At 44.6% G+C, this 9617-nt stretch overlaps 1 pseudogene; it reads right to left on the bottom strand.

The window, feature by feature from the left end:
• Positions 1–736: 736 nt before the first annotated feature.
• On the bottom strand, positions 737–8125 carry LOC136491848 (chaperone protein ClpB1-like; annotated as a pseudogene).
• Positions 8126–9617: the final 1492 nt, after the last annotated feature.

Raw genomic sequence — 9617 nt, 5'->3', positions numbered from 1 at the left:
GATTTCAATTCGCAAGCTGATGTAGAGTCCCCTTTCGAAAGGCACACTCTGGCAGAAGTACTCTTAGGAACAGAGGCCGCACTATACCTCTTGCGTCAAGCCCCTCTTGCGTCATAAAGGTAACCACTAACAAGCAAGAAAATGTTCTCATACTTAACTAAAGCCAGAGCCATATAGTACTCATGGTTATATTGTAAGTCCCGGTTAACCACGATAGATAAGTTCTTAGGGAGATGAATCTAGAGCATTACAAAAACTATGCTCTAGTCCCCTTGTTTCTTGTTGCTAAAAAACTTCTTTTAGTGTTTATTGCATAGATCATGGTCTTTAATTGAGTGCTAGCATAATACTACCCAATGCATAAACCCACAAAGAAAACAAAGAAAAAATTAGACGAATAAACAAATATTACAAGAGTTTAACAAAAAAAAATTCAAGAAAAACAAAGAACGAAAGGAAAAGAAAATAAGACAAAGTCTACTAATTACACCAGAGTTCGTATACATTGATCAAAAGGTGTTGCAAAGTCTTAAATTGACTCCATGGGAGAGCAACAGCAATTCCCTGAAGAAAGTAAGCCAGCAGGCGGCTAGAATCGATGGATTCCATTAAAAATGTGTTTATTCCGTGCTGTCCACATTGCCCAGATTATTTCGGATGCATGTTTCCTTGATGAGCAAAGAAAAAGACTTTGTGCTTTGACTAACAAAAGCAATCCCATAGCCACCGGTAAGACTCATGTATCAGGGCCTTTGTAAGCACTTGATGGCACAAAATTGGAGCCCCAGATGTACTTCGATGTGTCACTGTCATTATTCAGCTGCAATTCTTCCACTTTCTGTGAGATGATTTGTAGCTGTGTGAAGGTTATTTCAGGAACTTGCAGGTGGAGAAGTTGGCTGATATCATCTTGGTTGCAGACTTTTTCAACAGAGATATACTTATTCTTTGCACAGGAGATGAAAGCGTTGGGAAAATGAGCGATGCATTAATTAGAGACCGGTGATGTGTACATATAGGCGTGGTGGGGAGCCAGAACGGCAGGCCCACGAGCCAGGAGTCCCATAGCACGGTTATATTCTAACACTCCCCCATAGTCCAAACTGGGAGTACCGCGAACATTGAGACTGGATCTAAACTCTGTAAAAACAGACGTCAACAAGCCTTTGGTGAAGATATCGACGTACTGGGATGTTGTTGGAACATGTAGAACACGGACTTCTCCAAGGGCAACGCAGTCATGGACGAAATGCAAATCAATCTCAATGTGCTTGGTCCTCTGATGCTGAATGGGGTTGGTGGACAAGTAAATGGCACTGACATTATCGCGGTACACAATAGTGGCTTGCTGAAGAGGGCTATGGAGCTCGTGCAATAGTTGACGCAGCCAACACGCCTCGGCGACTCCATTGGCAACTGCACAATACTCAACCTCCGCACTGGATCTAGAAACTGTTGCCTGACGCTTGGAAGACCCAGAAATGGGGTTGTCCCCCCAAGAAGACGTCATACCTAGAGGTAGAATGGCAGGTGTCCGAGCAACTAGCCCAATCAACATCAGAATATACAGTGAAATCAACAGGCGAGGTGGGAAGCAGATGAAGACCAAGATCCATGGTACCCTACACATAGCGCAAGATGCGCTTCATGACAGCGAGGTGTGGCTCTCTCGGATCATGCATGCAAAGATAGATCTGCTGAACAGCATAAGCAATGTCAGGATGCGTGAGGGTGAGATTCTGCTAGGCACCGGCAATGCTGCGAAATTGTGTGGCATCAGGCACTGGATCGGAACACCATCAACAGACATCTTGGTGTAAGTATCAAGGGTGCTACAAGGCTTGCAGTCATGCATACCCGCACGGTCTAGAATATCCATTATGTACTGCTTCTGATAGAGGAATAAACCATTAGCTCGGCGTTCAACAGAGCTACCAAGGAAGTAGTGAAAAGAACTCATATCTGTCATAGAGAATTCCCACTGAAGAGCTACAATAACCTGCCGGAGAAAACTCTGGGACAAGGCCGTGAGAACAATATCATCCACGTAGAGAAACAAGAAGGCTGTGTCAACACCTCTACGGTATATGAACAGGGAAGTGTCTACCTTCGCCTCAACAAATCCATGAGATGTGATGTGAGAAGCGAAGCGACTATGCCAAGCGCAAGGGGCCTGCTTACCGGCACACATAATTGGGTGGTGAGAAGTCAACAAAACATGATGTCAACCCCACCTCTGATCCCTTTTTCAACTTAGAACGCCTCAAAGATGAGCTCAATCGTCCTCTTTTTTTATGGAGGTCATCATTCTTTTGAGTTGGGCTATCTCGATAACCAGAAACAATAAGATTTTCAAGCAGATCAATGCCTTGACTCAGGGATGCAAGAATTTGTTTGTCCTGGAAATGGATGCACTGTTACTGCACGCCAAGAAGACTTACTCGCCAAGGTTGCAAGAATGGATAAGTGGTGTAGGTCGGTGGTGGTGTGTCTGCTAGTCTTTTTTTTTTTCTCGATCACACAAAAGATTTGTGCGTTTTTGTATTAAGCGAGGAGAATTTTGATTACAATGGGTTGGGCCTTATAGATTTTCAATAAGCATATGTCCACCCAAACTCACACTTGACTACTCTATTAGAGCAAGTATAATAGCAGGCTGTAAGCCGACTAAATGCTGAGGTGGAGAAGAGAGGGGAGGAGAGAGAGGAGAAGCGGGCTGTAAACTTACAGCCGGTTTGGGCACAAGAACCAAGAAAGTCTGTGAGAGAGACAAGTGGGCCATGTGTTAACTGTAAAGAGCCAACTACTATATGAATGGACTGAGAGAAGACTGCAAGGAACCTTACAGCCAGCAAGCCGACTGTATTATTAGCCTTGCTCTTACTCGCTGAAGAAGACAACCTAGGCTCCTCGCGCCGGCTTGCACCCATGACTCAGCCTCGTGCTTGATGTGCTTGAGTAATTCGGGAATTTGAGTGCTTGCTCCGCGGAAGCATCGCGCATTCCTTTCTTTCCATAGCTCCCAAGCAACTAATGCGAAGATTGAACCCGCGCCGTTGCGAAGCTGCCCTGTCCATTGCTCTCTCCAGGTGGTCCACCAATCCATAATTGAGATGGCCGGCTCGAGGTGTTGTGTTTCCCTCAGCGCCGATGGATGTACCACAAAACTTGCTTGGAGTAGGAGCACTCTACAATTATGTGATCAATGGATTCCGGCTGTTGGTCGCATAGGAAACAGTTGCCGTGTGTCTCTAGACCGTGTCGTCGCCGCCTGTCGGCTGTCCAATGTCACCGCCTGAGAGCAAGCCAGATCAGGTTGCAGTCCGGCGGTGGGTGTGAAGCTTGGTGTAGGGCTCCGTAGGCTGATCTGACCGAGAATTTTCCATCCGACGCCCACCTCCAGATCACTTGATTCGGGTTGTCATTGAGCACAACCCTTTGAGTGGCGTTCCAGACTTGCAGGTAATCCAGGATGACTGGCATCGAAATCCCTCCTCGAATTTGCTGGATCCATGCCCGGTTCGTCAGCGCCTCTGCCACCGTTTGGTTCTGAACGACCCTTTTGGGGATGAGCTTGAACAATGTCGGTGCCATTGCTTGGATGGAGGTCCCTCCGATCCAGTTGTCTGTCCAGAAGACGGTCTCTTCACTGTTGCCGACGATCTTCAGGAGTTGCTGGCTTCTGAAAGCTATCTGCTAATACCTTTCTTTCCTTTTTTAGCGCTTCTGCTTAATTGTAACCACTCTTTTTATTATTTAAATTCATTCAGTAGGGGCCAAAACCCCTCCTGTTCTCCTAAAAAAAAGACGTGCTCTTTCATCGATTAATATATTCGAAAAAATAAATAAGCCTTCATCTCCTTGTTATCTGATCCTACAGCAGACTCTGCTGGTCTTAAGCCCTTCACCTAATGCTGTGCGATCGAATAACATAAAATTTTGTCGTCTTTACATCAACAAATTGCTCATTCATGGTCATGAATAGATCAACTCGGATATATATTTTTCTATAGTTTTGTTATTGAATTGGTAACAACATGTTGTCATCTTCTTTGTCATAGTTCGTAGCTACAAGCCAGCTGGGCAAAACTCAAGAATATTATCGGTTGAGTAGCTAAAAGTTTGACAGTGTCGTCAATTCAGTTTCTTAAATCTGGTGATACCAAATACAAAACCTAGGAGAAAAAATTGTAGACATGATAGGAAAAGATACCAACGCCCACGGCAAGATCGTCTGCCTGCTATGGGAGCCACCTCCAGCACGCCATCATCGTAGGTGGTAGCAATTTCGAAAACGTGCATCTCGTCTTCTTGCGGAGGCAGCAGCGGCTTATTCTTTCTAGCCATTTTTGTTGCTTCATATCTCATCGCCTTCTTGTCTTCAGTAGCATCGATGTAGACAGTCGAGCCCTCGCCGACTTCTCTATTGATTAGCATCTCGGAAAGCCTCGTCATCACGTTCTTTTGCACCCAAGTTCTTATGGGTCTTGCACCATACATCTGCTGAAAGTGGAGCTGTTCAGTGCTTACTGGGCAGTGGGATTCAAAGAATATAACATCCATGGCGGCATTGCTTACGAACAGAGAGATGCCCTTGTCGGCTACACTGGCAATGATGCTCTTCATTTGGATTCTGACCACCTCCTTGAGCTTGTCACGCGACAGCGGCTCAAATATCACAACGTCACTCAATCTGTTGAGGAACTCTGGCTTGAAGAATTTCTGAACCTGTTTCATGACAAGTCCTCGTGCAGCTTGCATTGTTTCTTCACCGTGCATCATTCCCTCTGCCATGTGTTCCGCTCCCAGGTTTGAGGTCATGATGATCAAGGTGTTCTTGAAATCCACGGTCCGTCCTTTGCCATCGGTCAAAACACCGTCGTCGAGCAGCTGAAGGATGGCGTTGAACACCGCGGGATCCGGCGTTCTCCACCTCGTCAAAGAGGATGACACTGTAAGCCCGCCTTCGAACCTTTTCAGTCAGCTGACCACCATCTTCATGACCAGTATAGCTGAATTGAGCATGTCATCAAAGAAATACCAACATCCATCAGTGAGTGAGCTAAGATAATTAAAGTGCAAAAATAATGGTCATTTCAGCAGCAGAAGGAGAGTATGTAGTACGCAGAATAGAATTAACCTTGGAGGTGCTCCTTTGAGACGCAAAACAGACCCGGCGCTGACAAATTCAGACATGTCGAAGCGAATCAACATCTTCTCATTGTCAAATAGTTGCTCAGCGAGAGCCTTTGCAAGCTCTGTTTTTCCGACGCCGGTCGAGCCTAGAAAAAGGAAACAACCCATAGGCTCGCGGCCACAGTTATCAAGGCCGATCCTTGCCCGTAACACTGTCTGCGCCACTGAATTCACGGCTTCATCCTGGCCAACAACGCGCTCGTGCAATCTGTCTGCTAGATGCATTAACTTGTGCTTTTCTTCATGATCAAGTGCGTGGACAGGAATGCCAGTCCATCGGCTCAGTCTTATTAAGATATTAATTGTAAGCAAGCAATTATTTACACAAACAAACATAAAGTAAGGGATACTTAGGTATATATATGATGCCTACTAGTGCAACATGCTCGGGGCAAACAAATATATTGAGTTTTTTTGCTTGGCAGCAACCTGCATTCTTGTGGTGGCACATGCCTCGTCAATAAGATCAATTGCCTTGTCAGGAGAATGGCGACCTACATGCAGCAATAAATCCAAGCATGCCATCACGAAAAGATTAGCCCAAAGAGCTCTAGATTTGCGTGTAAATTAAACACTCCTATTATAAAACCATTTAACGAATCCCCTATGCATGCTTTTAAATCCCCCGCTTCTGACATTATAAATATATACGAAAAAGTAAACAAAAGTATATCAATTTCACAGTGCACATGCATGCATCGAGTAAAAATCAATGCACAATCTGAAATACTCAATTATTTAGTCTCTAAAACTATGAGTTTGTATTTGCAAACCGTAGAGATGTGAACTAATTAACAAAAAGGCATACCATCTTACACACTTATTCGCTCGTCTTATGAGCCGTACTTTTTCAGCGAAAGAACATTGTTTTTCTCTCACAACAAATTAGCGAACAGTACTTTTCAGCTTGTCTTTTCAGCGAAGGCCTGTTCGCTTGAACTTATCAGCCTGGCTTATCATTCATGGTACAGTATTTTTCTCTCACAACAAATCAGCGAACAGTACTTTTTAGCCTGGCTTTTCAGCGAAACGAACAGGCACGCTTCGCTGAAAAGTACTATTCGCCGATTTGTTGTGCGAGAAAAATATTATTCATTCATTGAAAAAGTACGGCTCATAAGACAAGCGAACATGTGTGTACGATGGTACGCCTTTTTGTTAATTAGTTCAGACAAGCGAAAAAGTATTGTTCGCTGATTTGTTGCGAGAGAAAAACATTGTTCCTTCGCTGAAAAAGTAACAGCCAATTATTTCAAATGTGTTGCTACTTGCTACCCATGCAGACGCACAAGTTAATAAACCAGTGAACGCAAATTAGTAGAAACATGGTGAACTACCCAATTTAAACTTAATTTTCTAATGCACCGCACTCAAAAGTGCTCTAATAATTGGATATATGAAATAATCAAGAAAACAACACGATCAAAATGATTACTGTTGAACACAGTATTCCTATAATCTTACCATTATACCTTGATATCGGAGATTAATTATTTTTGGAACATCCACGTGAATCCTCAAAAGATGCATTGGAAAAATAGATAAATTCTCACCAAAAACCAGAAACATCTAGCCATTAGTCTGGTAGACTCTAATCCTATAATAATAGCTGATCTCACACCTTTGTTATTATAAAAAGTAGACTAAAGTAAACCCTAAATATCTAACTAAATTACCCACTAACAACTTAATAACCCCTCAATCTGGATTTAATTACTACCCACTTATTCTATCATATAATATAACTATTTAAGGTCTTGTTTTAATGTAGTCGGATTGACATCAATACACATGTGTTGAGGGTGAATTGAAGTAAAACTTGAACTAAATTTAACCTCAGTACACACCAACACATGCGGATTGAGGTGAATCTGATAACACCAAAACAAGGCCTAAATTTGTATCTAAATTACCCACTTATATTATTTATTGTTAAAACAATCTAAAGTAAACCTGAATCTGCATCGAAATTATGCACATCTCTACCATAATAATAAAAATACACCGAAGATGTGTTGTGTAAAACCGTAAATTACCTACTTTTGCTAGTGTTCATATAAAAAAGAAACTCAATATATTTGAAGTACGTGTGACGCATGAAGACCACGTATAATATGACAGGACATTTCAAGTAAACTATTAATTGGCAAACATGCAATATAATTAAAATGTAAAAACTATGAATATGGATGGAAAAATCATATAGATCATAACTAAAATCGAGTATTGTGTTAAAATATATAAACAAATATCGATAGCCTAAAATCGACCAAGCGGCCAGGCCAAAGAGCACACGTACCAGGGATATATCGAGCAGCAAGCTGAACAGCAGCAACAATAGCAGAGTCCATAACTTTGAGGCCATGGTGCGCCACGTACCGCCGCTTCAGCACGGCGTCCTTCTCGATGTACCTGCGGTACTCATCGAGCGTGGTGGCGCCGACGCACCGGAGGCGGCCACGAGCCAACGCCGGCTTCAGCATGTTGGCAGCGCTGCTGTCGCTGCCGCCGGCGCCGAGGAGCATGTGCATCTCGTCGATGAACAGGATCACCTTGCCGTGCGCGTCCTCAGCCTCCTGGATCACCTTCTTCACGCGCTCCTCGTACGTGCCCGGTACTGTGTCCCGGCCAGCAGCGCGCCGAGGTCGAGCTCCACGACGCGTGCCCCCGCGAGGGACGGCGGGACCGTTGTTCCTGCCGCGACCCTCTGCGCCAGGCCCTCGGCGATCGCCGTCTTGCCGACCCCGGGAGCGCCCACCAGCACGGCGTTGTTCTTGGAACGGCGGCATAGCATGCAGACGACGCGGTCGATCTCGCTGTCGCGGCCGATCACCGGGTCGACCGTCGTCTTGTTGTTCTTGACGGCCGCGGCGGCGGTCACATCCCGGCCGTACCTGTCCAAAGCTCTCCTCCTGTAGATGAGGTCCATGGCCGAGCCGTCCGGAGGTGTAGCCGAGCTGGTCCAAGAGGACCAAGGGGGATCGAGCAGGTGACGTCCATGGGATGGGCGTGGCGGCGTACGGCGTACCACGGGCCGGCCGGCTGCACGAATTTCTTTCTATCCGGCCGGGTGAAGACAAATTAAAGCTGGGTCGGATGCTAGGGCTTCTTGATTCTTGAATTCTTATATTATGGCTGGAGTGCGGGATGCACGCATAGCAAACCAAACTTATGGATTAAAACAAGATGGCAACTTTTTTTTTCGACGAATTTTTCCTTGCCTTTTATTTGCCAACAAAAAAAAGAAGTTTCTGATTTTCCTGATTTGCATTGCCATGATAAACTCAGAGATGTCGAGAATTGTTTATTTGTGTTTAGCATTTGCTATAATAATCCAATCATACTTTTTGGGATGGTTGATGATCGATCTGCTGAAATGTATTTACACGTACGGTGTTCTTTCAGTTATTACATCCATATTCTATACCATGCATAGCCGACGCGGCTACTATATTGCGAGGAGCAAGAAAACAATGCATATATATAAACCAGATCTGTGTAAATGTTTTGGAAAAATTTCCAAGAGATAGATATGAGCGAGTTTTTTGAGAGGGTTTTCACTCTTTAATAACCGTTCGATCTAGACGTCATGCTATATGAGCCATCCGTCATCTAAGATCTTCCTTCTAAATCAAGATTTCTCCCAAAGCCGAACCCCCTAATCCTGTATCCCAGATTCCTCCGAAATCCCAACCCTGTTGTACCCGTAATCTCACGCTAACTCTTCCGCCAATCTGGACCCACCTCCCACAACTAATTTTTCACCGCAATACCCTACATCTGCCTATCGTCCCGTGAATCACACCCCTTCCCCATCACAACGTCACTCCTATTGGCATTGGACATTATACTAGGTTGTTTGCCGGTTCCGCAATGTAGCACCGCGCGGCGCCGAGCGATGTGATTGTGTAGGTGAAAACCACTGCTTTTGCGTCTGTCAATGAAAGGATTTCAATGATTCAGATTATCGAGGAGGATGTCCTCAGCGATTGTGGTGGTAAGCAGTTCGGCCCTGGCGGCCTCACCCGTTGGACTAACGGCACCCGCAATGGCTGACTCATAAGCTAGCTCTAAGCATTTTTTATATTTTAATAGAAAAGAATGAAAATCTAGCTCTTGATCAAGAGCTAGGTTCATACACGCATTACAAGGTCATATAAGAATATCAGGTGGGTCTAATCATATTATGAGTCATTGTTAAAAACTAGCACTATTAGAGAGGTTAGCTTAGAGCTAGTAACTGACTTGTAGCATTGCAGGTGCCCTAAGATACGATCCATGTCATCGTCTCCAACGAACACGTGATCTCCATCGATTCAGTTGTGACCCGTGGAGATCCAATGAATTGCCGTATCTTGACAACATGTGCATGCGTGCATATGTATGTGCAGGAGTTCCTCCACATGACGTGTTGTCGGCTC

This window comes from Miscanthus floridulus, chromosome 11 (genome assembly GCF_019320115.1).
Source record: "Miscanthus floridulus cultivar M001 chromosome 11, ASM1932011v1, whole genome shotgun sequence".
NCBI classification, from domain to species: Eukaryota; Viridiplantae; Streptophyta; class Magnoliopsida; order Poales; family Poaceae; genus Miscanthus; species Miscanthus floridulus.
The sequence above is the reverse complement of the archived record's forward strand: the minus strand, read 5'-3'. Positions and strand labels throughout refer to the sequence as shown.